This window comes from Patiria miniata, unplaced genomic scaffold, assembly GCF_015706575.1.
Source record: "Patiria miniata isolate m_02_andy unplaced genomic scaffold, ASM1570657v1 HiC_scaffold_25, whole genome shotgun sequence".
Taxonomy (NCBI): domain Eukaryota; kingdom Metazoa; phylum Echinodermata; class Asteroidea; order Valvatida; family Asterinidae; genus Patiria; species Patiria miniata.
In genome coordinates, this window is record NW_024037064.1 from 16,064,614 (window position 1) to 16,088,102 (window position 23,489).

Sequence of the window (23,489 nt, forward strand, 5' to 3'; positions counted from 1 at the left end):
GCTCTATCCAGTGCCGGAAATTAGGTCCAAAACCAAAACGGTCAAGGACCTTAAAAAGAAAATCCCAATTGACCCTGTCAAAGGCCTTCTGCTGGTCAAGGGAAATAACAAGGCAGTCAAGGTTCTTTCCATCCACGAATGCTACCAGGTCCCGAAGGAGTCTGATATTATCATGGATGGACCTCCCCTTGACGCCACAAGTTTGAAACTGACCGACAATGTCGGGCAACACCCGACCAAGGCGGAGGCACAAGGCCTTCGACAGGATCTTGTAATCTACATTGAGAAGGGATATGGGACGCTTGTTCCTAGGATCAAGCGGATCCCCTCCCTTCTCTAAAAGGGTGATGATTCCCAATCGCTGAGAATCACCTAGACTATTTACAGAAAAGGCGCAACGGAAGACCCCCAGAAGGTCGGGACCGACCAAATCCCAGAACTTCACGTAGAATTCCTTGGGCAGGCCGTCCCCACCAGGAGTCTTACCGTTGGCCATACTACTTAAAGCCGCATCAAGTTCCGACAGCTCAAGTTGGCTGTCCAAATCGATGCGGCTCTCTTCGTCTAGAACAGCCGACAAAGAGTCTAAAAAAGGAGATTGCAAATCGACCTCCACAGGCTCGTCTGAAAACAAATCGAGATAAAAATCTCGATAAACAGCGGCGATCTCCTCTGGAGAGGAAACAGTGTCCCCTCCGGGACTGTAAACGGAAGAAATGATTTTCTTCCGAGCCTGGGAGGTCTCTTTTTGGTAGAAGTATTTGGACGGCTTCTCCCCTTCATCGAGGTCACGAACCCGCGAGCGGACTCGAGCCCCCTCCGCTTCGAAGTCGTCCAGTTCGGAAATTTCACTCCTAATATTTTCATGCCGAGCAAGAACTTCAGGAGTGGAGTGCCCGGCATTAAGTTCTGAAACGACGGAGCGCAGGGCAGCCAAAAGTGACTCCCTGCGCCTCCGTCTACTTCTAACTTGTCTATAAGAAAAAATGGAAATAAATCGCCTAATGCGGGACTTGACGTCCTCCCACCAGAGGAGTTCGTTTCCGTACCCCTCCTTGAGAGATCGCCAGCCCGCATAAGCTTCTCTAAATTCCCTTTGAAAGCCAGCGTCGGCCAGGATGGAAACATTACATTTCCAATAACCCCGACCGGCGCCAGCAATCTCCGGGAGATTAAATTGCAAAACAACACCGTCATGGTCGCTAAAGTAGCATGGCGAATGCAGGCAAGACACCACGTCGACCGAACTGGACGCGTAAATACGATCCAGCCGGCTCGACACCGTGTTCGCCGCATTGCGCCATGTAAAAGAAATTTCTGACGGATTGAGAGACCGCCAGCAGTCGCTCAAAGAAAAATCGTCTATGAGATGGCCCAGCTCGCCGGACCCAATCCCACAAGATGTGGAATCAGAACCACGGCGATCTAGGTCCAAATTTAAAACACAATTAAAATCTCCCGTAAGAATTACGGGAAGATGTCCCGTCAGACGGGATGCAACTTCCGTGAAGAAGAGACGACGCGTCCTGGGGTCGGTAGGGGCATAAACAGTGCAAAGTCGCACTCCCCTCCCTCCTCCAGGAGCGCGCAAAATACCAGAAACGACCCTCCCTTCGGAATCAAAGGAAGGATCGGAAAAAACAAACGGACTTCTGGCAGGCAGGAGGATGATGGTGCCTCGGGAAGAGGAAGTGCCAAAACTGGCAAACATCTTCCCCTTCCACTCTGCCCGCCAAGAAGCTAAGTCATCATTGCCGGCAATATGACACTCCTGAAGACAAGAAATGTCATACCCCCGGCAAAGACTAAAAATCCGTCTCCTCTTCACTGGATCACGCATCCCATTCACATTTAGTGTGAGAATGGCGACCATGCCGAGTGTATAAAAAATTACTCGGGCGGATCACCCTTAGGGGATCCGTCCTTTGTTTTGCTAGGTGAGGGAGGGGGTTTTGCAACCCTCTTCCCTCTGTCTGAGTCTGAAGACGACTCAGACAGGTTAACTGATGCCGCCCCACCCGGGATGGATGGCGCGGCACTAGAGGAGGGTGCGGCCTTAGCCTTACCCTCCTCCATCTCCGAACCGGAGGAAAACCCTGGCCCCGTGCTCTTTTTCGGGGCCACACACGAAGAGGCCGAGTCCGAACCAGAAGAAGTACTTCTGGCCCTCTTCTTCTTCAATTTTCGCTTCTTCCCCTCTACTGGGGAAAAAGGAATTGCTTTCTCGATGGCCGCTGCCTGGCATTCGATGTCATCACAGACCACCACTGGTGGTCCGTTGACGCCAGTACAGTCGGCACAACCGACCCGATTCGTGAGTGTGCCTCTGGTGATCTCACGACCGCAGTGGAAACATGCCCACGCGGTCGGAGCCTCCAGAGACCCACAAACCCTCGCGCAGCGCAAACACGCTGCTCGAGGCAGTTCAAAGGTGGCTAGAGTCGGAGCCTCCGAGTCCGAAGTGTCGGACTTCGAAGACTCAAACTCGTCCGAGTCGGAGCTCTCCACCCCCGTCACATCCACAGCTGTGGATGCGGTAGGAGGCGAAGGAGGCTCCGACTGGCTAGGTTGTGCAGGGGCAGATTTCCCCTGCACAACTACGTCAGCCCACCGTTTGGTGGGCTTCACTTTGTTAGCGAAAGACTTGGGGCACTTCTGAAAGTTGTGCCCCTCGTCCCCGCAAAACGTGCACTTAACACGGTTGGGGCACTCAGACGAGAGATGCCCCAACTTTAAACATTTGTAGCATTTAACTGCCTTACAGGCCGATGCTACGTGCGCCTGGTCCCCGCAACGGGCGCAAGTCCGGGCCTGGCCAGTGTAGCCAACCCAGGCATTGCGGTTCCCGATGCGGAGAACCGAGGGAATGTTTTGGACACCCGACATAAGGTATTGTCGGGTGCCCGTAAATACGGAGGGCTCTTCGGGGTAGGTCTGAAACCTACCCTTATGAACCCTCCCGTATCTAGAGAGGATGGATCGGACGATGTTATCGTCCAGATCCACCTCGACAAACTTAACAGAAACCAGCTTGAGGGTGCCGTGTGAAAGCACATGGCACCCTTCAAGCCGGTCTAAATGCGGTAAAAACCGCTTGGCTTGGGCGGCAGACTTGAACGTTACGTCAAATCTGCCACCCTGCAACGGCTGTAAGGCCTCAAGATGGGCCGCGGGGGAAATCCCCACGCCTTTGAGCGCCTTAAACGCGTCACTAGGCGCCCCCTTGCCGTCAAATTTGACTTCAACGGCGCGGAGGCGCCGAGCTTCGTATGTCTTGGAAGACATATTGAAGCAATCCCCAAAATAAACCGTCCAACTAGGACCAAGAAAGAAAAAACAAAAGAATGGACACCGAAACTAACTTGTGTCGATGTCCAAACTAAGGGATGGTAGCAAACTGCCTACCAGTCCCACAGAAATATATAATACAGATACCGATACAAACTTGTATCGGTAATAAATTATTTATTATATACAAAAAGAGTGAGTCACAACTGCTGACTCACTCAACAAGAAGATAAATCACAGGTAGCAACTGCCTACCTGTGATTAAGAAAGAAAAATGAACGCGGAGGCCAGGCCCCGCAGACCCGAAATTCCCCACCGGTGTAGTGCAGAGAACCCCGAGCCTACAGGCCCGCAATACCCGCGCTACGGCTCGCTCCCCGCTGCCGACCCACCACCTAGTGTAACGGCGGTAGTCGGCTGCGTAACGGGTCACAAGCCGCAGCACAAGCACACGGGTCCCAACCCCGCAAACGCTATAGAAAGGAGAAAATTCCCCCAACAAAGGACTTCACGGGGCTATGCACACGCACAGCCCCACCCAAATGAATAGGGCCGTGCACGCTGCCACGGCCTAAACAAAGAAACGCGTAGAAACGAATGGGCCGTGCACGCTGCCACGGCCCAAACAAAAGACGTGTACAAATGAATAGGCTGGCGTGTACAGCACTGCGTACACAGCCAGCAACGAAAAACCAACACGAAAAACACCCAAAATAACACCAAAAATGAAACGAAAATCTCTAAAAACTAGACCTACTTGGTCTATAAACGAAGACAAAAAGGAAGATACAAAAATTATCTTCTCACGCGATCGAAAAACTTGAATATAGTCGCAGACAACCCGGAGCTCCGGGGAGGCGTGGCTGTCTGAAAAGAACAGATACTACACATGATCTTAGCCAAAAGGCCGAGAAGCGATAACGATTAATATTAAAACAATAGCGCGGAAAGGGATTATTCGTCTTGAAATACTGTTTGCTATTGTTCTTCTTATTATTTATTTTTGCCTTTTTTTGTTTCCTGGTGTGAAAACAAAAAGAAGACTCCTGCGCGTCCACCGCAACTCAACGAAACCCGGGGAGAGAGAGATGAGCAAGAAATCTCCGGCTTTCTCAGATTAACAGAGACATATACATTCTTAAAAATATTTCTATCATGCATTTTCATACACCTCGATCATATTTCACCAAAAATCTTGTTGAAAAAATTAATCCAGACAAAAAATGGGATCAATGCATCAGTGAGCGAGAGCGTCGGCACTAAATGCCGTACGTACGATGTACCGGGACAAGCATATCAATAGATGGCGCCCTTCAACACTCCCGGTCATCGCGCCTCGGCGTTTCCCATCTGGGTATTTCTCAGGCCCTGCCAATGGGTCCCACATTAGGGGCGGGGAAATACTTCAGTTTGTCAGTAAGCTCCGTGGCCGAGTGGTTAGAGAGCACATGTAGAAAGTAATAGATCGTGGGTTCGAGTCCCAGCCTGCCGCTTTCCTTTAATTGCTTGGTTATTGTTTTTTGTTTTGTTATTTTTTCACTTACTTATTTCCCCTTTTTGTAATAATTACTATTTTATTTCATTGATTTATTGTTTATTTCGTCATGAAGTTATAAGAAGAAAATTCGAAAGAAAAGAAAACATTCGTCATACCGTTTGCATTTGCGCTTATAATACTTATGTATCAATATCAATGCGGTCCCGCGGGGAGTTAATTGAAGAGAGAAAGAAAGAAAAGAAACAAACGGGAATCAAATGTCAACGCACCATTATTTGTCCATTTTTGTAACCTTTGGTGAATAAGTCATTCACATTCTACATGAGGCAACATTTAAGACAATACATATACATACATGTATGGCTAATGTACTCAGCCGGCCGGCCGGTCACATACGTTAAAGGACACAGTGGGAATTCTATCTGGAACAGTGTTCTATTGTTTATAAAAAAAAATAGAGAAATTGATTTCGGCTATGAGTGAAGGTAGAGGTGGAGTTAGACAGGCAGCGACAAATCTCTTTTTTGAAGGTTGTGGTGGCTCTGAAAAGAGCCTTTTGGGTTTGTGGATGCAAAGTAAGTTCTTTTCTTTACTTTGACACTTTGGCGGTCTTCTTGGGCAGAAGAACTTGCTGGATGTTGGGAAGGACACCACCCTGCGCGATGGTAACTCCGCTCATCAACTTGTTCAACTCCTCGTCGTTGCGTATAGCAAGCTGCAGATGGCGGGGATTAATTCTCGTCTTCTTGTTGTCTCGTGCAGCGTTTCCGGCCAGTTCCAAGATCTCCGCGGTAAGGTACTCCATCACTGCCGCAAGGTAGACCGGTGCACCGGCACCGACACGCTGGGCGTAGTTGCCCTTACGCAGAAATCTGTGAACACGACCCACGGGGAACTGGAGTCCCGCCCTGGAGGACCTGCTCTTGGCCTTGCTTCTTGCTTTGCCGCTCTTTCCTCGCCCAGTCATCTTGACAGTATAGTGACAGAAGATGAATGTACTCTGCAGTAAAGGTGGTGTGTGAATGAACCCACTTGGAAAACACGACACTAGTTATAGCGTTCTGGTGGATTGGCTGAAGCGTGCCAAGTAGCCAATCACGCGACACGGGCGTGCCCGTCGCACGGTTGGGTGCACCGCATCCATTTTGGACGCGGGGGACGAGGGAACAAAAAATTACAACTGTGTCATCGTCGTTCAAAGTAATGGAATCACTAGATAAAACACAGAAACATGCAACATTCTTACCTCCATTTTAAGACGTTTTATTGTTATTCCGCCGAAGAAGTCCCATGATCTTTCGACCAGCCTCCGCACAATGGCAGTGATTCGTTGCTCTCACGCGGCGGTTAAAACTGGCCTCGGTTTCTTGCTAGATATTTGTAACATCCCACAGACGAAATCCTAATTTATTTTTTAATAGTAACCCACTCAACAAAATGCAAGCACTCGTCCGGAGATTGAAAGAAATGACCAATTGACAAAGGCTGTGGCATAAATTAAATTATGTGTTTACGACGACGACAAGACTCAGGGATTAACTTTAATCGCATTACCTCCCCTCGCCTCACGAAGGGTAAAAGAATATTAAAAAAAAAAAGAGAGAGAGTGAAAGGGACACAACAGAATTAAAAAAAGGTTAGTTGTAAAACCTAAGAAATGGGCTGATCGGGCGAACTGAGCTGACTGGCAAATCTCTTTTTGGAAACTGTGTTGGCTCTGAAAAGAGCCGTTTGGTTTTGAAGCCTTCAAAATTTCTATTTTGAAGTCGTGTACTTGGTGACGGCCTTGGTGCCTTCGCTGACTGCATGCTTAGCAAGCTCCCCGGGAAGAAGTAGGCGTACTGCTGTCTGCACTTCACGGCTTGTGATGGTGGACTTCTTGTTGTAGAGAGCGAGGCGAGAAGATTCGCTGGCGATGCGCTCAAACACGTCGTTGACAAAGCTGTTCATGATGCTCATTGCCTTGCTCGAGATTCCGGTGTCGGGGTGCACCTGTTTCATCACTTTGTAGATGTAGATGCCGTAGCTCTCCTTGCGACGCCGGTGCCTCTTTTTGTTTGCGCTAACCGGACCCTTAGTATTTCCGGCCTTCTTCTGACCTTTTCCGCTAACTTTGGGAGCCATATTGGAGGACTTGGAATGTATCGGATCGTGAGATCGAATGAAAGACCAGCACGTCTTGGCCGGCTTTTATTGTGCACAGCTTGGATTCTGACCACCCATGCATCGTCCACTTTCCCGCCAGTGACCGCTTACCCATGCGTGAAGAAAGCGGTATGCGTGCATAGTTATACAATGCACGCACGGCACGACCCCCCCCCCCCCTCCCCGGCAAGGGTATTTTTAGCCTTTTTCTCAGACTGACACGTGTATAAGTGTCCTTCTTAAATATTATTGTCTACTGAATTTCTGGGAAATAATAAAGTCATCTCCAGCGGAGGGCGAATTAATATGTCGTAGTGCACCAATACTTCTTTAAATGTTGTTTCCCCCTTATGCACCATCCATTTATAATGAATCATACAATGTAACGCAAAACCGACGAAAATAAGAGAACGAGTACCTGTAATTGTCAAAACAGATAGGAAATATATATCATTATTACCATGCCCATAACAATTCAATTTTGCCTGGAACACGTTTCGGATGAGGCATACGTATAGAACCCAAAAAGTGGAATGTATTTGGACAGAATATCAACAATAATAATTCGGAAAAAAATCAACGGCCCTTTATTCTTTATTTGAAGGAAAACTCAGGGATTGGACTTAATCTCTCTTTGAAGAAGTAGTGGCTCTGAAAAGAGCCGTTAGTTTTATTTCTTTTTGCGCACACAACGTGCTCAAGCTCGTTCACCCCGAATTCGGCGGGCCAACTGGATGTCCTTGGGCATGATGGTGACCCTCTTGGCGTGAATGGCGCACAGGTTGGTGTCTTCGAAGAGGCCGACGAGGTAAGCTTCGCTCGCTTCTTGCAATGCCATGACGGCAGAACTCTGGAATCGCAGTTCAGTTTTGAAATCCTGTGCAATTTCACGCACAAGTCTCTGGAATGGCAGCTTTCGGATCAGCAGTTCGGTGCTCTTCTGGTAGCGGCGAATCTCACGGAGGGCGACGGTTCCCGGTCGGTACCGATGGGGTTTCTTGACACCGCCAGTCGCCGGTGCGCTCTTGCGGGCCGCCTTGGTGGCCAACTGCTTCCTGGGGGCTTTCCCCCGGTGCTCTTTCTTGCCGTCTGCTTGGTGCGCGCCATGGTCAAGGGTATGGTTTGATGAACGGTGATCACAACTGAGTGCAGATTGAGCGAACGGACCCCGCCTCTTAAGGCCGGCGCATAGCATCCTAGGTTGGAAGCCTAACAATGGGCTATCTTCCGATTGGGTGCTTCGGGGGCCAAGCGGAGACGCTTCAGTGATCACGATTTCCGTACGTTGAAAAAGTATAGACGTTAAATTTCAATCGAAAATGCTGCTTTTCCGAGCCTATAGTATTATGAGCCCTCGGCAACAGAATCCATTTGGGATCGTTGAGACTACAATATTTCTCCCACCCCCTACTTGGGATTAATTGAACCCCAATAAACACCCCCTCCCCCACCCCTAAAAGAAAAGTGACAAACATACGGATTTCCCTGGCTGCTGTTTATGTTTGTTTTGTAGTAAAGACAATAATCACACACACCCATTCGCGAACAAAATTGGCTGCTGTTTATGTTTGTTTTGTAATAAAGACAATAATCACACACACCCATTCGCGAACAAAATGTCACGGATCCCTCTATACGTTCCCCGCTATATCCTGAGACGAGCACCCAGTAATTATTACTTAATCGACTTTGACAAAAAAATGGAGACCAGACATGTTTTACAGTGGAAATAGGGAGGGGAAAAGCAACTCTAAGAACACACATGACAAGGACAAGTGAAATCGAGTAAAATCAAGATTCAATCTCTTTTTTGAAATAGTGGTGGCTCTGAAAAGAGCCGTTCGGTTTGATTTTTGGATATGGTGTCTAGCCGCCGAAGCCGTACAGCGTGCGTCCCTGTCTCTTCAGCGCATACACCACGTCCATTGCAGTGACAGTCTTCCTCTTGGCGTGCTCGCAGTAGGTGACTGCATCGCGGATAACGTTCTCCAGGAAAACCTTGAGGACTCCGCGGGTTTCTTCGTAGATGAGCCCGGAGATACGCTTGACTCCTCCGCGGCGGGCCAGCCGACGAATGGCTGGTTTAGTGATTCCCTGGATGTTATCTCGGAGAACCTTGCGGTGTCGCTTGGCACCCCCTTTGCCTAGTCCCTTTCCTCCTTTGCCACGGCCAGACATGTTTGTGTCTCCTCAGTCGGTTGTAGATGATTCAATGGCCATCCCAGCCCCGGCGAGGCAACTTATAGGACATGCGCGGACGCGATATGAGCATGCGAAGCCATCAACTGTTACGGCGCCCTCTGGCGACCAATCGTGGCAGGAGCACTCATCCTGGGAAACAAACAAATCAGAAGCAAAACAAGGGGGAAAAGGGATAACAAATAAGAAAAGGAAGAAGATGCCTAGAAACATATTGCAACGAGACTCAAACAATACATTTATAACCAGACACAGAGGGGTCGTGGCCAAGCCTTTTTTTTTTTTTTTTTTTTTTTTTTATTTACGCCTTGAACGGAAATCAATGGAAACGCCAACATCATAATTTAACAAGACTTTACACACTTACTAATATTTACCGTAATTCAATGTGAAAGCCCTGTCACCAAAACGTCAAAAGAAAACGAACCTTTAACGACGGGGCACCGTAGTCAGAACCTGTTTTTGTATTAATTGATGTTCCCCGAAGGGAGTGGGCCGAATCCCGGATGTACTGCTATACCGGGCCAACCCGTGGCCGGGACGAGGCAAGCCTCTATTCCACGGCCCAAATCCAAAAATCAGTTTAATATACTGGCTGTTCAATGAACAGCGTTTCAGATATTAAGCTGAAAAGAACAGATACTACACATGATCTTAGCCAAAAGGCCGAGAAGCGATAACGATTAATATTAAAACAATAGCGCGGAAAGGGATTATTCGTCTTGAAATACTGTTTGCTATTGTTCTTCTTATTATTTATTTTTGCCTTTTTTTGTTTCCTGGTGTGAAAACAAAAAGAAGACTCCTGCGCGTCCACCGCAACTCAACGAAACCCGGGGAGAGAGAGATGAGCAAGAAATCTCCGGCTTTCTCAGATTAACAGAGACATATACATTCTTAAAAATATTTCTATCATGCATTTTCATACACCTCGATCATATTTCACCAAAAATCTTGTTGAAAAAATTAATCCAGACAAAAAATGGGATCAATGCATCAGTGAGCGAGAGCGTCGGCACTAAATGCCGTACGTACGATGTACCGGGACAAGCATATCAATAGATGGCGCCCTTCAACACTCCCGGTCATCGCGCCTCGGCGTTTCCCATCTGGGTATTTCTCAGGCCCTGCCAATGGGTCCCACATTAGGGGCGGGGAAATACTTCAGTTTGTCAGTAAGCTCCGTGGCCGAGTGGTTAGAGAGCACATGTAGAAAGTAATAGATCGTGGGTTCGAGTCCCAGCCTGCCGCTTTCCTTTAATTGCTTGGTTATTGTTTTTTGTTTTGTTATTTTTTCACTTACTTATTTCCCCTTTTTGTAATAATTACTATTTTATTTCATTGATTTATTGTTTATTTCGTCATGAAGTTATAAGAAGAAAATTCGAAAGAAAAGAAAACATTCGTCATACCGTTTGCATTTGCGCTTATAATACTTATGTATCAATATCAATGCGGTCCCGCGGGGAGTTAATTGAAGAGAGAAAGAAAGAAAAGAAACAAACGGGAATCAAATGTCAACGCACCATTATTTGTCCATTTTTGTAACCTTTGGTGAATAAGTCATTCACATTCTACATGAGGCAACATTTAAGACAATACATATACATACATGTATGGCTAATGTACTCAGCCGGCCGGCCGGTCACATACGTTAAAGGACACAGTGGGAATTCTATCTGGAACAGTGTTCTATTGTTTATAAAAAAAAAGAGAAATTGATTTCGGCTATGAGTGAAGGTAGAGGTGGAGTTAGACAGGCAGCGACAAATCTCTTTTTTGAAGGTTGTGGTGGCTCTGAAAAGAGCCTTTTGGGTTTGTGGATGCAAAGTAAGTTCTTTTCTTTACTTTGACACTTTGGCGGTCTTCTTGGGCAGAAGAACTTGCTGGATGTTGGGAAGGACACCACCCTGCGCGATGGTAACTCCGCTCATCAACTTGTTCAACTCCTCGTCGTTGCGTATAGCAAGCTGCAGATGGCGGGGATTAATTCTCGTCTTCTTGTTGTCTCGTGCAGCGTTTCCGGCCAGTTCCAAGATCTCCGCGGTAAGGTACTCCATCACTGCCGCAAGGTAGACCGGTGCACCGGCACCGACACGCTGGGCGTAGTTGCCCTTACGCAGAAATCTGTGAACACGACCCACGGGGAACTGGAGTCCCGCCCTGGAGGACCTGCTCTTGGCCTTGCTTCTTGCTTTGCCGCTCTTTCCTCGCCCAGTCATCTTGACAGTATAGTGACAGAAGATGAATGTACTCTGCAGTAAAGGTGGTGTGTGAATGAACCCACTTGGAAAACACGACACTAGTTATAGCGTTCTGGTGGATTGGCTGAAGCGTGCCAAGTAGCCAATCACGCGACACGGGCGTGCCCGTCGCACGGTTGGGTGCACCGCATCCATTTTGGACGCGGGGGACGAGGGAACAAAAAATTACAACTGTGTCATCGTCGTTCAAAGTAATGGAATCACTAGATAAAACACAGAAACATGCAACATTCTTACCTCCATTTTAAGACGTTTTATTGTTATTCCGCCGAAGAAGTCCCATGATCTTTCGACCAGCCTCCGCACAATGGCAGTGATTCGTTGCTCTCACGCGGCGGTTAAAACTGGCCTCGGTTTCTTGCTAGATATTTGTAACATCCCACAGACGAAATCCTAATTTATTTTTTAATAGTAACCCACTCAACAAAATGCAAGCACTCGTCCGGAGATTGAAAGAAATGACCAATTGACAAAGGCTGTGGCATAAATTAAATTATGTGTTTACGACGACGACAAGACTCAGGGATTAACTTTAATCGCATTACCTCCCCTCGCCTCACGAAGGGTAAAAGAATATTAAAAAAAAAAAGAGAGAGAGTGAAAGGGACACAACAGAATTAAAAAAGGTTAGTTGTAAAACCTAAGAAATGGGCTGATCGGGCGAACTGAGCTGACTGGCAAATCTCTTTTTGGAAACTGTGTTGGCTCTGAAAAGAGCCGTTTGGTTTTGAAGCCTTCAAAATTTCTATTTTGAAGTCGTGTACTTGGTGACGGCCTTGGTGCCTTCGCTGACTGCATGCTTAGCAAGCTCCCCGGGAAGAAGTAGGCGTACTGCTGTCTGCACTTCACGGCTTGTGATGGTGGACTTCTTGTTGTAGAGAGCGAGGCGAGAAGATTCGCTGGCGATGCGCTCAAACACGTCGTTGACAAAGCTGTTCATGATGCTCATTGCCTTGCTCGAGATTCCGGTGTCGGGGTGCACCTGTTTCATCACTTTGTAGATGTAGATGCCGTAGCTCTCCTTGCGACGCCGGTGCCTCTTTTTGTTTGCGCTAACCGGACCCTTAGTATTTCCGGCCTTCTTCTGACCTTTTCCGCTAACTTTGGGAGCCATATTGGAGGACTTGGAATGTATCGGATCGTGAGATCGAATGAAAGACCAGCACGTCTTGGCCGGCTTTTATTGTGCACAGCTTGGATTCTGACCACCCATGCATCGTCCACTTTCCCGCCAGTGACCGCTTACCCATGCGTGAAGAAAGCGGTATGCGTGCATAGTTATACAATGCACGCACGGCACGACCCCCCCCCCCCCCCCCGGCAAGGGTATTTTTAGCCTTTTTCTCAGACTGACACGTGTATAAGTGTCCTTCTTAAATATTATTGTCTACTGAATTTCTGGGAAATAATAAAGTCATCTCCAGCGGAGGGCGAATTAATATGTCGTAGTGCACCAATACTTCTTTAAATGTTGTTTCCCCCTTATGCACCATCCATTTATAATGAATCATACAATGTAACGCAAAACCGACGAAAATAAGAGAACGAGTACCTGTAATTGTCAAAACAGATAGGAAATATATATCATTATTACCATGCCCATAACAATTCAATTTTGCCTGGAACACGTTTCGGATGAGGCATACGTATAGAACCCAAAAAGTGGAATGTATTTGGACAGAATATCAACAATAATAATTCGGAAAAAAATCAACGGCCCTTTATTCTTTATTTGAAGGAAAACTCAGGGATTGGACTTAATCTCTCTTTGAAGAAGTAGTGGCTCTGAAAAGAGCCGTTAGTTTTATTTCTTTTTGCGCACACAACGTGCTCAAGCTCGTTCACCCCGAATTCGGCGGGCCAACTGGATGTCCTTGGGCATGATGGTGACCCTCTTGGCGTGAATGGCGCACAGGTTGGTGTCTTCGAAGAGGCCGACGAGGTAAGCTTCGCTCGCTTCTTGCAATGCCATGACGGCAGAACTCTGGAATCGCAGTTCAGTTTTGAAATCCTGTGCAATTTCACGCACAAGTCTCTGGAATGGCAGCTTTCGGATCAGCAGTTCGGTGCTCTTCTGGTAGCGGCGAATCTCACGGAGGGCGACGGTTCCCGGTCGGTACCGATGGGGTTTCTTGACACCGCCAGTCGCCGGTGCGCTCTTGCGGGCCGCCTTGGTGGCCAACTGCTTCCTGGGGGCTTTCCCCCCGGTGCTCTTTCTTGCCGTCTGCTTGGTGCGCGCCATGGTCAAGGGTATGGTTTGATGAACGGTGATCACAACTGAGTGCAGATTGAGCGAACGGACCCCGCCTCTTAAGGCCGGCGCATAGCATCCTAGGTTGGAAGCCTAACAATGGGCTATCTTCCGATTGGGTGCTTCGGGGGCCAAGCGGAGACGCTTCAGTGATCACGATTTCCGTACGTTGAAAAAGTATAGACGTTAAATTTCAATCGAAAATGCTGCTTTTCCGAGCCTATAGTATTATGAGCCCTCGGCAACAGAATCCATTTGGGATCGTTGAGACTACAATATTTCTCCCACCCCCTACTTGGGATTAATTGAACCCCAATAAACACCCCCTCCCCCACCCCTAAAAGAAAAGTGACAAACATACGGATTTCCCTGGCTGCTGTTTATGTTTGTTTTGTAGTAAAGACAATAATCACACACACCCATTCGCGAACAAAATTGGCTGCTGTTTATGTTTGTTTTGTAATAAAGACAATAATCACACACACCCATTCGCGAACAAAATGTCACGGATCCCTCTATACGTTCCCCGCTATATCCTGAGACGAGCACCCAGTAATTATTACTTAATCGACTTTGACAAAAAAATGGAGACCAGACATGTTTTACAGTGGAAATAGGGAGGGGAAAAGCAACTCTAAGAACACACATGACAAGGACAAGTGAAATCGAGTAAAATCAAGATTCAATCTCTTTTTTGAAATAGTGGTGGCTCTGAAAAGAGCCGTTCGGTTTGATTTTTGGATATGGTGTCTAGCCGCCGAAGCCGTACAGCGTGCGTCCCTGTCTCTTCAGCGCATACACCACGTCCATTGCAGTGACAGTCTTCCTCTTGGCGTGCTCGCAGTAGGTGACTGCATCGCGGATAACGTTCTCCAGGAAAACCTTGAGGACTCCGCGGGTTTCTTCGTAGATGAGCCCGGAGATACGCTTGACTCCTCCGCGGCGGGCCAGCCGACGAATGGCTGGTTTAGTGATTCCCTGGATGTTATCTCGGAGAACCTTGCGGTGTCGCTTGGCACCCCCTTTGCCTAGTCCCTTTCCTCCTTTGCCACGGCCAGACATGTTTGTGTCTCCTCAGTCGGTTGTAGATGATTCAATGGCCATCCCAGCCCCGGCGAGGCAACTTATAGGACATGCGCGGACGCGATATGAGCATGCGAAGCCATCAACTGTTACGGCGCCCTCTGGCGACCAATCGTGGCAGGAGCACTCATCCTGGGAAACAAACAAATCAGAAGCAAAACAAGGGGGAAAAGGGATAACAAATAAGAAAAGGAAGAAGATGCCTAGAAACATATTGCAACGAGACTCAAACAATACATTTATAACCAGACACAGAGGGGTCGTGGCCAAGCCTTTTTTTTTTTTTTTTTTTTTTTTTTTATTTACGCCTTGAACGGAAATCAATGGAAACGCCAACATCATAATTTAACAAGACTTTACACACTTACTAATATTTACCGTAATTCAATGTGAAAGCCCTGTCACCAAAACGTCAAAAGAAAACGAACCTTTAACGACGGGGCACCGTAGTCAGAACCTGTTTTTGTATTAATTGATGTTCCCCGAAGGGAGTGGGCCGAATCCCGGATGTACTGCTATACCGGGCCAACCCGTGGCCGGGACGAGGCAAGCCTCTATTCCACGGCCCAAATCCAAAAATCAGTTTAATATACTGGCTGTTCAATGAACAGCGTTTCAGATATTAAGCTGAAAAGAACAGATACTACACATGATCTTAGCCAAAAGGCCGAGAAGCGATAACGATTAATATTAAAACAATAGCGCGGAAAGGGATTATTCGTCTTGAAATACTGTTTGCTATTGTTCTTCTTATTATTTATTTTTGCCTTTTTTTGTTTCCTGGTGTGAAAACAAAAAGAAGACTCCTGCGCGTCCACCGCAACTCAACGAAACCCGGGGAGAGAGAGATGAGCAAGAAATCTCCGGCTTTCTCAGATTAACAGAGACATATACATTCTTAAAAAATTTCTATCATGCATTTTCATACACCTCGATCATATTTCACCAAAAATCTTGTTGAAAAAATTAATCCAGACAAAAAATGGGATCAATGCATCAGTGAGCGAGAGCGTCGGCACTAAATGCCGTACGTACGATGTACCGGGACAAGCATATCAATAGATGGCGCCCTTCAACACTCCCGGTCATCGCGCCTCGGCGTTTCCCATCTGGGTATTTCTCAGGCCCTGCCAATGGGTCCCACATTAGGGGCGGGGAAATACTTCAGTTTGTCAGTAAGCTCCGTGGCCGAGTGGTTAGAGAGCACATGTAGAAAGTAATAGATCGTGGGTTCGAGTCCCAGCCTGCCGCTTTCCTTTAATTGCTTGGTTATTGTTTTTTGTTTTGTTATTTTTTCACTTACTTATTTCCCCTTTTTGTAATAATTACTATTTTATTTCATTGATTTATTGTTTATTTCGTCATGAAGTTATAAGAAGAAAATTCGAAAGAAAAGAAAACATTCGTCATACCGTTTGCATTTGCGCTTATAATACTTATGTATCAATATCAATGCGGTCCCGCGGGGAGTTAATTGAAGAGAGAAAGAAAGAAAAGAAACAAACGGGAATCAAATGTCAACGCACCATTATTTGTCCATTTTTGTAACCTTTGGTGAATAAGTCATTCACATTCTACATGAGGCAACATTTAAGACAATACATATACATACATGTATGGCTAATGTACTCAGCCGGCCGGCCGGTCACATACGTTAAAGGACACAGTGGGAATTCTATCTGGAACAGTGTTCTATTGTTTATAAAAAAAAATAGAGAAATTGATTTCGGCTATGAGTGAAGGTAGAGGTGGAGTTAGACAGGCAGCGACAAATCTCTTTTTTGAAGGTTGTGGTGGCTCTGAAAAGAGCCTTTTGGGTTTGTGGATGCAAAGTAAGTTCTTTTCTTTACTTTGACACTTTGGCGGTCTTCTTGGGCAGAAGAACTTGCTGGATGTTGGGAAGGACACCACCCTGCGCGATGGTAACTCCGCTCATCAACTTGTTCAACTCCTCGTCGTTGCGTATAGCAAGCTGCAGATGGCGGGGATTAATTCTCGTCTTCTTGTTGTCTCGTGCAGCGTTTCCGGCCAGTTCCAAGATCTCCGCGGTAAGGTACTCCATCACTGCCGCAAGGTAGACCGGTGCACCGGCACCGACACGCTGGGCGTAGTTGCCCTTACGCAGAAATCTGTGAACACGACCCACGGGGAACTGGAGTCCCCGCCCTGGAGGACCTGCTCTTGGCCTTGCTTCTTGCTTTGCCGCTCTTTCCTCGCCCAGTCATCTTGACAGTATAGTGACAGAAGATGAATGTACTCTGCAGTAAAGGTGGTGTGTGAATGAACCCACTTGGAAAACACGACACTAGTTATAGCGTTCTGGTGGATTGGCTGAAGCGTGCCAAGTAGCCAATCACGCGACACGGGCGTGCCCGTCGCACGGTTGGGTGCACCGCATCCATTTTGGACGCGGGGGACGAGGGAACAAAAAATTACAACTGTGTCATCGTCGTTCAAAGTAATGGAATCACTAGATAAAACACAGAAACATGCAACATTCTTACCTCCATTTTAAGACGTTTTATTGTTATTCCGCCGAAGAAGTCCCATGATCTTTCGACCAGCCTCCGCACAATGGCAGTGATTCGTTGCTCTCACGCGGCGGTTAAAACTGGCCTCGGTTTCTTGCTAGATATTTGTAACATCCCACAGACGAAATCCTAATTTATTTTTTAATAGTAACCCACTCAACAAAATGCAAGCACTCGTCCGGAGATTGAAAGAAATGACCAATTGACAAAGGCTGTGGCATAAATTAAATTATGTGTTTACGACGACGACAAGACTCAGGGATTAACTTTAATCGCATTACCTCCCCTCGCCTCACGAAGGGTAAAAGAATATTAAAAAAAAAAGAGAGAGAGTGAAAGGGACACAACAGAATTAAAAAAAGGTTAGTTGTAAAACCTAAGAAATGGGCTGATCGGGCGAACTGAGCTGACTGGCAAATCTCTTTTTGGAAACTGTGTTGGCTCTGAAAAGAGCCGTTTGGTTTTGAAGCCTTCAAAATTTCTATTTTGAAGTCGTGTACTTGGTGACGGCCTTGGTGCCTTCGCTGACTGCATGCTTAGCAAGCTCCCCGGGAAGAAGTAGGCGTACTGCTGTCTGCACTTCACGGCTTGTGATGGTGGACTTCTTGTTGTAGAGAGCGAGGCGAGAAGATTCGCTGGCGATGCGCTCAAACACGTCGTTGACAAAGCTGTTCATGATGCTCATTGCCTTGCTCGAGATTCCGGTGTCGGGGTGCACCTGTTTCATCACTTTGTAGATGTAGATGCCGTAGCTCTCCTTGCGACGCCGGTGCCTCTTTTTGTTTGCGCTAACCGGACCCTTAGTATTTCCGGCCTTCTTCTGACCTTTTCCGCTAACTTTGGGAGCCATATTGGAGGACTTGGAATGTATCGGATCGTGAGATCGAATGAAAGACCAGCACGTCTTGGCCGGCTTTTATTGTGCACAGCTTGGATTCTGACCACCCATGCATCGTCCACTTTCCCGCCAGTGACCGCTTACCCATGCGTGAAGAAAGCGGTATGCGTGCATAGTTATACAATGCACGCACGGCACGACCCCCCCCCCCCCTCCCCGGCAAGGGTATTTTTAGCCTTTTTCTCAGACTGACACGTGTATAAGTGTCCTTCTTAAATATTATTGTCTACTGAATTTCTGGGAAATAATAAAGTCATCTCCAGCGGAGGGCGAATTAATATGTCGTAGTGCACCAATACTTCTTTAAATGTTGTTTCCCCCTTATGCACCATCCATTTATAATGAATCATACAATGTAACGCAAAACCGACGAAAATAAGAGAACGAGTACCTGTAATTGTCAAAACAGATAGGAAATATATATCATTATTACCATGCCCATAACAATTCAATTTTGCCTGGAACACGTTTCGGATGAGGCATACGTATAGAACCCAAAAAGTGGAATGTATTTGGACAGAATATCAACAATAATAATTCGGAAAAAAATCAACGGCCCTTTATTCTTTATTTGAAGGAAAACTCAGGATTGGACTTAATCTCTCTTTGAAGAAGTAGTGGCTCTGAAAAGAGCCGTTAGTTTTATTTCTTTTTGCGCACACAACGTGCTCAAGCTCGTTCACCCCCGAATTCGGCGGGCCAACTGGATGTCCTTGGGCATGATGGTGACCCTCTTGGCGTGAATGGCGCACAGGTTGGTGTCTTCGAAGAGGCCGACGAGGTAAGCTTCGCTCGCTTCTTGCAATGCCATGACGGCAGAACTCTGGAATCGCAGTTCAGTTTTGAAATCCTGTGCAATTTCACGCACAAGTCTCTGGAATGGCAGCTTTCGGATCAGCAGTTCGGTGCTCTTCTGGTAGCGGCGAATCTCACGGAGGGCGACGGTTCCCGGTCGGTACCGATGGGGTTTCTTGACACCGCCAGTCGCCGGTGCGCTCTTGCGGGCCGCCTTGGTGGCCAACTGCTTCCTGGGGCTTTCCCCCCGGTGCTCTTTCTTGCCGTCTGCTTGGTGCGCGCCATGGTCAAGGGTATGGTTTGATGAACGGTGATCACAACTGAGTGCAGATTGAGCGAACGGACCCCGCCTCTTAAGGCCGGCGCATAGCATCCTAGGTTGGAAGCCTAACAATGGGCTATCTTCCGATTGGGTGCTTCGGGGGCCAGCGGAGACGCTTCAGTGATCACGATTTCCGTACGTTGAAAAAGTATAGACGTTAAATTTCAATCGAAAATGCTGCTTTTTCCGAGCCTATAGTATTATGAGCCCTCGGCAACAGAATCCATTTGGGATCGTTGAGACTACAATATTTCTCCCACCCCCTACTTGGGATTAATTGAACCCCAATAAACACCCCCTCCCCCACCCCTAAAAGAAAAGTGACAAACATACGGATTTCCCTGGCTGCTGTTTATGTTTGTTTTGTAGTAAAGACAATAATCACACACACCCCATTCGCGAACAAAATTGGCTGCTGTTTATGTTTTTTTTTGTAATAAAGACAATAATCACACACACCCATTCGCGAACAAAATGTCACGGATCCCTCTATACGTTCCCCGCTATATCCTGAGACGAGCACCCAGTAATTATTACTTAATCGACTTTGACAAAAAAATGGAGACCAGACATGTTTTACAGTGGAAATAGGGAGGGGAAAAGCAACTCTAAGAACACACATGACAAGGACAAGTGAAATCGAGTAAAATCAAGATTCAATCTCTTTTTTGAAATAGTGGTGGCTCTGAAAAGAGCCGTTCGGTTTGATTTTTGGATATGGTGTCTAGCCGCCGAAGCCGTACAGTACGTGCGTCCCTGTCTCTTCAGCGCATACACCACGTCCATTGCAGTGACAGTCTTCCTCTTGGCGTGCTCGCAGTGGACTGCATCGCGGATAACGTTCTCCAGGAAAACCTTGAGGACTCCGCGGGTTTCTTCGTAGATGAGCCCGGAGATACGCTTGACTCCTCCGCGGCGGGCCAGCCGACGAATGGCTGGTTTAGTGATTCCCTGGATGTTATCTCGGAGAACCTTGCGGTGTCGCTTGGCACCCCCTTTGCCTAGTCCCTTTCCTCCTTTGCCACGGCCAGACATGTTTGTGTCTCCTCAGTCGGTTGTAGATGATTCAATGGCCATCCCAGCCCCGGCGAGGCAACTTATGGACATGCGCGGACGCGATATGAGCATGCGAAGCCATCAACTGTTACGGCGCCCTCTGGCGACCAATCGTGGCAGGAGCACTCATCCTGGGAAACAAACATCAGAAGCAAAACAAGGGGGAAAGGGATAACAAATAAGAAAAGGAAGAAGATGCCTAGAAACATATTGCAACGAGACTCAAACAATACATTTATAACCAGACACAGAGGGGTCGTGGCCAAGCCTTTTTTTTTTTTTTTTTTTTTTTTTTTTATTTACGCCTTGAACGGAAATCAATGGAAACGCCAACATCATAATTTAACAAGACTTTACACACTTACTAATATTTACCGTAATTCAATGTGAAAGCCCTGTCACCAAAACGTCAAAGAAAACGAACCTTTAACGACGGGGCACCGTAGTCAGAACCTGTTTTTGTATTAATTGATGTTCCCCGAAGGGTGGGCCGAATCCCGGATGTACTGCTATACCGGGCCAACCCGTGGCCGGGACGAGGCAAGCCTCTATTCCACCACGGCCCAAATCCAAAAATCAGTTTAATATACTGGCTGTTCAATGAACAGCGTTTCAGATATTAAGCTGAAAAGAACAGATACTACACATGATCTTAGCCAAAAGGCGAGAAGCGATAACGATTAATATTAAAACAATAGCGCGGAAAGGGATTATTCGTCTTGAAATACTGTTTGCTATTGTTCTTCTTATTATTTATTTTTTGCCTTTTTTTGTTTCCTGGTGTGAAAACAAAAAGGAGGACTCCTGCGCGTCCACCGCAACTCAACGAAACCCGGGGAGAGAGATGATGCAAGAAATCTCCGGCTTTCTCAGATTAACAGAGACATATACATTCTTAAAAATATTTCTATCATGCATTTTCATACACCTCGATCATATTTCACCAAAATCTTGTTGAAAAAATTAATCCAGACAAAAAATGGGATCAATGCATCAGTGAGCGAGAGCGTCGGCACTAAATGCCGTACGTACGATGTACCGGGACAAGCATATCAATAGATGGCGCCCTTCAACACTCCCGGTCATCGCGCCTCGGCGTTTCCCATCTGGGTATTTCTCAGGCCCTGCCAATGGGTCCCACATTAGGGCGGGGAAATACTTCAGTTTGTCAGTAAGCTCCGTGGCCGAGTGGTTAGAGAGCACATGTAGAAAGTAATAGATCGTGGGTTCGAGTCCCAGCCTGCGCTTTCCTTTAATTGCTTGTTTATTGTTTTTTGTTTTGTTATTTTTTCACTTACTTATTTCCCCTTTTTGTAATAATTACTATTTTATTTCATTGATTTATTGTTTATTTCGTCATGAAGTTATAAGAAGAAAATTCGAAAGAAAAGAAAACATTCGTCATACCGTTTGCATTTGCGCTTATAATACTTATGTATCAATATCAATGCGGTCCCGCGGGGAGTTAATTGAAGAGAGAAAAAGAAAGAAAAGAAACAACGGGAATCAAATGTCAACGCACCATTATTTGTCCATTTTTGTAACCTTTGGTGAATAAGTCATTCACATTCTACATGAGGCAACATTTAAGACAATACATATACATACATGTATGGCTAATGTACTCAGCCGGCCGGCCGGTCACATACGTTAAAGGACACAGTGGAATTCTATCTGGAACAGTGTTCTATTGTTTATAAAAAAAAATAGAGAAATTGATTTCGGCTATGAGTGAGGTAAGGTGGAGTTAGACAGGCAGCGACAAATCTCTTTTTAAGGTTGGGTGGCTCCTGAAAAGAGCCTTTTTGGGTTTGTGGATGCAAAGTAGTTCTTTTCTTTACTTTGAACACTTTGGCGGTCTTCTTGGCAGAAGAACTTGCTGGATGTTGGGAAGGACACCACCCTGCGCGATGGTAACTCCGCTCATCAACTTGTTTCAACTCCTCGTCGTTGCGTATAGCAAGCTGGCAGATGGCGGGGATTAATTCTCGTCTTCTTGTTGTCTCGTGCAGCGTTTTCGGGCCAGTTCCAAGATCTCCGCGGTAAGGTACTCCATCACTGCCGCAAGGTAGACCGGTGCACCGGCACCCGACACGCTGGGCGTAGTTGCCCTTACGCAGAATCTGTGAACACGACCCACGGGAACTGGAGTCCCCGCCCTGGAGGACCTGCTCTTGGCCTTGCTTCTTGCTTTGCCGCTCTTTCCTCGCCCAGTCATCTTGACAGTATAGTGACAGAAGATGAATGTACTCTGCGTAAAGGTGGTGTGTGAATGAACCCACTTGGAAAAACACGACTAGTTATAGCGTTCTGGTGAGTTGGCTGAAGCGTGCCAAGTAGCCAATACGACGCGACACGGGCGTGCCCGTCGCACGGTTGGGTGCACCGCATCCATTTTGGACGCGGGGGACAAGGGAACAAAAAATTATAACTGTGTCATCGTCGTTCAAAGTAATGGAATCACTAGATAAAACACAGAAACATGCAACATTCTTACCTCCATTTTAAGACGTTTTATTGTTATTCCGGCCGGAGAAGTCCCATGATCTTTCGAACCAGCCTCCGCACAATGGCAGTGATTCGTTGCTCTCACGCGGCGGTTAAAACTGGCCTCGGTTTCTGCTAGATATTTGTAACATCCCACAGACGAAATCCTAATTTATTTTTTATAGTAATATACCCACTCACAAAATGCAAGCACTCGTCCGGAGATTGAAAGAAATGACCAATTGACAAAGCTGTGGCATAAATTAAATTTGATTTGTTTACGCGACGACAAGACTCAGGGATTAACTTTAATCGCATTACCTCCCCTCGCCTCACGAAGGGTAAAAGAATATTAAAAAAAAAAGAGAGAGAGTGAAAGGGACACAACAGAATTAAAAAAAGGTTAGTTGTAAAACCTAAGAAATGGGCTGATCGGGCGAACTGAGCTGACTGGCAAATCTCTTTTTGGAAACTGTGTTGGCTCTGAAAAGAGCCGTTTGGGTTTTGAAGCCTTCAAAATTTCTATTTTGAAGTCGTGTACTTGGTGACGGCCTTGGGCCGTTCGCTGACTGCATGCTTAGCAAGCTCCCCGGGAGAAGTAGGCGTACTGCTGTCTGCACTTCACGGCTTGTGATGGTGGACTTCTTGTTGTGTAGAGAGCGAGGCGAGAAG

General features: G+C 46.8%; 3 non-coding genes and 1 pseudogene across 3 annotated transcripts; all 4 read right to left on the reverse strand.

Moving 5' to 3' along the window:
* Window positions 1-4,030: 4,030 nt before the first annotated feature.
* On the reverse strand, window positions 4,031-4,207 carry LOC119733549 (annotated as a pseudogene).
* Window positions 4,208-9,615: 5,408 nt separating this feature from the next.
* Window positions 9,616-9,808, reverse strand: LOC119733568. The gene has a single exon (XR_005271909.1). It is a non-coding gene; the product is annotated as a U2 spliceosomal RNA (small nuclear RNA).
* Window positions 9,809-15,214: 5,406 nt separating this feature from the next.
* On the reverse strand, window positions 15,215-15,407 carry LOC119733569. The gene has a single exon (XR_005271910.1). It is a non-coding gene; the product is annotated as a U2 spliceosomal RNA (small nuclear RNA).
* A 5,403-nt stretch (window positions 15,408-20,810) lies between these two features.
* Window positions 20,811-21,005, reverse strand: LOC119733571. Its single transcript, XR_005271912.1, has one exon. It is a non-coding gene; the product is annotated as a U2 spliceosomal RNA (small nuclear RNA).
* Window positions 21,006-23,489: the final 2,484 nt, after the last annotated feature.